The following is a 4,228-nucleotide window of genomic DNA, read 5'->3' as shown; positions in this document are numbered from 1 at the left end:
CAAGGACACAGAGAGACAAAGACCGGAGGACACTGGTAGCCTCTGGATGCATCCATACCTGAAGCTGGCACTGCTCGTGGACTTCACAGATGCACGGTTCTTTGCATTCCTTTGCTGCGTAAGCTGAGTTTTCCGCCGCAGGCCACATCTTACTGGAAGAATGCTGTCTGGAATGCCACTATCACCTACCAGAAGCCAGAGGCAGCCATAGAAGGGGGATGTGGCCCAGTTCTCCAGCTTCCGGGCCTAGAGCCCTGATCCTCCCTGCCCAGGCTCCTGGCATCCCCTCAGTCAGGGCTGAGGCCACGAACTGCCTGCTCAGGGCAGGAGACGGACCTGAGGGGTCTAGCACCCACAGCTGTCAGGAACCAAGCTGTCCTTTTCTTTGTTTATACATCAAACATTTCCTGAGCTGCCCTGAACTCCAGCATTTATCTCAGGTTATGGAGAACCCACAGGTGAACGAGCTTCCAGACACCCATGTCTCTGGATGTTCCTTTTTTGCTGTTGCTGCAAATGGCAGACACCCAACTTTAACTTCAACTGACTTGGGCAGAAACAGGGCCACACGGAAAGGATCCTGGAGGTTGTCCAGTTGAAGGAAGGCTGAACAAAGGACTCCTTGGGAGGTCAGGCGTGGGTGGGCCTCAGGTGCAGCTGGAAGGGGGGTGCAGACGTGCTCCATGTGGTTAGGACTTGTTTTGTTTTTTGTTTGTTTTTGTGTTTTTTTGAGATGGAGTCTCTCTCTGTCGCCCAGGCTGGAGTGCAGTGGCGAGATCTCAGCTCACTGCAACCTCCGCCTCCCGGGTTCACGCCATTCTCCTGCCTCAGCCTCCTGAGTAGCTGGGACTACAGGCACCTGCCACCACACCTGGCTAAGTTTTGTATTTTTAGTAGAGACAGGGTTTCACCGTGTTGGCCAGGCTGGTCTCGAACTCCCGACCTCAGGTGATACTCCTTCCTCGGCCCCCCAAAGTGCTGAGATTCCAGGCGTGAGCTGCTGTGCCTGGCCTGCGGTTAAGACTCCGCAGCTGCTTTCGCTGCTGCATCCCTCTGTCTCTCTGTCCCCCGTCTTTCTGGGCATAGCCTCTCCCAGGCGGCATGAAATGTGGAAACGTGGCCTACAGCGTCCCCTATTGGAGAGAGGTGAGCTTTCTTCCTCAATCTGGTTCCAAAGTCCCAGGGAAGGGCTCTAATTGGCTTAAACAGCACTTTTGTTGAGCTATGTATAATTCACATATATGACTCATCCATTTAAAGTGTAAGATTCAGAGGTTTTGGGGATTATTGATTATTTATTTATTTATTTATTTATTTTGAGAGGGAGTCTCACTCTGTCACCCAGGCTGGAGTGCAGTGGTGTGATCTCAGCTCACTGCAAGCTCCACCTCCCTAGTTCGCGCCATTCTCCTGCCTCAGCCTCCCGAGTAGCTGGGACTACAGGCGCCCGCCACCACGCCTGGCTAATTTTTTGTTTTCTTAGTAGAGATGGGGTTTCACCGTGTTAGTCAGGATGGTCTCCATCTTCTGACCTCATGATCTACCCGCCTCGGCCTCCCAAAGTGTTGGGATTACAGGTGTGAGCCACCGCGCCTGGCTGGGATTATTTTTTAAGAGTCGTGAAATATATACGGCATAAAATGTGCCATTGTAACCATTGTGAATGTGTCTGGAGTGGCCTTAATTCCAGTCACACTGTTGTGCTGTCGCCGCCACCATCTGTTTCTGAGACTTCTTCATTGCCCCAAAGAGAAACCCTGCAACTGTTAACCCATAACTCTCCATTCCCTCCTCCTCAGTCCCTGCTGGTGATGGATAATTTTTTGGTCTCATGCACCTTTTGGGATGAACTCATGCCAAAAATCACTGTGTTTTGGCCAGGTGCAGTGGCTCACGCCTGTAATCCCAGCACTTTGGGAGGCCGAGGCAGGCAGATCATGGGGTCTGGAGATCGAGACTATCCTGGCTAACATGGTGAAACCCCGTCTGTACTAAAAATACAAAAATATTAGCCGGGCATGGTGGCAGGTGCCTGTAGTCCCAGCTACTCAGGAGGCTGAGGTAGGAGAATGGCCTGAACCCAGGAGGCGGAGCTTGCAGTGAGCTGAGATGGCGCCACTGCACTCCAGCATGGGCGACAGAAGGAGACTCTATCTCAAAAAAAAAAAAAAAAAAAAATCACTGTGTTTATCTGATGTTCTAATTTTATTAGTTATCCTGTCTTTTATCCGGCACCTCTGCCTAGCAGGGAGTGGGGGCCGTGAGCCACAGCATCTGCACAACACAGTCTGCTGCTTTGGGCCCAGCTTGGGGGGCTGAAAGGTGAGGCCTGGGTGAGCACAGGGTCCACACGGTGGTCCAGTGTGGTGGCAAGACCAGGGAGGGCCTGCCTGGGACAGAGGTGGGAAACGGGACAGACAAGCGAACACTCCACACTCAGCGCTCGGCTCTTTGCTGGAGACTCGGTTTTCTCTGGTTGGCTTTTGTGTTCACGAGTGTCATGGGCACTGGATGATCCCCCCGACCCTCCCTACTCCTGGGTACGCTGGGACGTTGCTGCTGGTGTCCCCAGCCGTGTCCCCCCGGGACTGCCCTCCGCTGCGGAGAGCCGCCCTGCACAAAGTTACACCCCTCCCAAGGTGGGCTCAGCCTGGGGCAGCGCTGACAGCGTCTCAGCCCAGGGCGTCCCATGGGTCAGCCCGGCCTGTTGGGTCAGCTGCACTCTGCACGCCCTGCCTTCCTCACCTCCTATGGCTGCCTCCTAAGATCATGCCCCGATAAACCTGCTCCCAACCCAGCTCCTTCGCAGGGCTTATCTCCAGGAGATCCGAGCTAAGACCCGAAGTACGTGGGTGTCTTTGGGAGTTCTGCTTTCTGTGGCTCCTCTGGCTGTTGCTTCCATGGTGACGTGCCTGAGATGGGCTGGCTGCTGCCTCTGGCCTTTCCTCATGTCCACCGTGGTTCGCGTCTGCTTTTTAAACATAGATAGGATCATGTTTTGAGTTTATAAAGGGATAAAAATGTCCTGTGCCTTCCAAAGGTTCAACAGACATAAGCCTTTGTGTGCTGAGCAGTGCGGAATAGAACTAGACCACACACAACTGGAGGAATTGGGCTGGGCATGGTGGCGGCACCTGTGGTCCCAGCTACTCAGGAGGCTGAGGCCGGAGGATGGCTTGAGCCCAGGAGTTCCAGACTGCAGTGAGCTAAGATCACACCACTGCGCTCCAGCCTGGGGGACAGAGCAAGACCCTGTCTCTGAAAAAAAAAAAAAAAAAAAATAGGAGGAATTTCAAGAGAAATTTGATAAAAGCCCAGTCACAGGAGGCCTCCTGCCCTCTCTGGACAGGGCAGGTGCGGTGGCCACTGGCCATTCTTTGCCTACCCAGCATCTGAGCCCACATCCTGTGTGGGGAATTCTCCACTTCACGGGCGGGTGGGACGCAGAGGCAGCCTCTTGCTGTGAAAGCCAAAAGTGTGATGCTCAGTTTCCTGCCCCCTCACCCCTGAGGTCCCAGCGGCCTGTCCCAGGCTCAGCTTTCGGGCACCACCACCCCTGGAAATGAGCTGGGAGCTGGTGGCATGGAGGGTGCACCGTGGAGGGGTGGACCCAGCGGAGCATGGCTGGGGCCCGAGGCCAGTGCAGGGCTGAGGTGGTGCCGGTAGCATTCATATCTGCACTCGGCCACTGATCCTGGCAGATCACTCCATCCCTCAGCCTTAGTCTCTTCACCTATAAAGGGGGAGGATAGCAGCACCTCCCTTGTGGATGCTGCAAAGACCAGATGAGTTAAAATTAAATAAGTGTGGAGAAGAGTGCCAGACACACAGTGAATGCTACATGACTGCGGGAAATGGTCAATAAATACGGACAGCACACAGAAGGTTTGAAGGAGTGGAAACCGGAGTGGAAACCGGATTCGATATATGCCTGTATTCATACGGCTGAGATTTCTTTTTCTTTTTTTTTTTTTTTGAGATGGGGTCTCGCTCTGTCGCCCGGACTGGAGTGCAGTGGCCGGATCTCAGCTCACTGCAAGCTCCGCCTCCCGGGTTTACGCCATTCTCCTGCCTCAGCCTCCCGAGTAGCTGAGACTACAGGCGCCCGCCACCTCGCCCAGCTAGTTTTTTGTATTTTTTAGTAGAGACGGGGTTTCACTGTGTTAGCCAGGATGGTCTCGATCTCCTGACCTTGTGATCCGCCCGTCTCGGCCTCCCAAAGTGCTGG

General features: G+C 54.1%; 1 long non-coding RNA gene across 1 annotated transcript in view; it reads right to left on the bottom strand.

Annotated features, from left to right (window-relative positions):
- Positions 1 to 2,182: 2,182 nt before the first annotated feature.
- The window catches only part of LOC113220438, a 5,300-nt gene continuing 3,254 nt past the window's right edge, over positions 2,183 to 4,228 (bottom strand). Inside the window, exon 2 of the long non-coding RNA XR_003307321.1 lies at positions 2,183 to 2,968. This is a non-coding gene — a long non-coding RNA (uncharacterized LOC113220438). The remainder of the gene's footprint in view (positions 2,969 to 4,228) is intronic.

Source organism: Piliocolobus tephrosceles, chromosome 10 (assembly GCF_002776525.5).
Source record: "Piliocolobus tephrosceles isolate RC106 chromosome 10, ASM277652v3, whole genome shotgun sequence".
Lineage (NCBI taxonomy): Eukaryota > Metazoa > Chordata > Mammalia > Primates > Cercopithecidae > Piliocolobus > Piliocolobus tephrosceles.
This window is presented reverse-complemented; position numbering and strand designations above follow the sequence as displayed.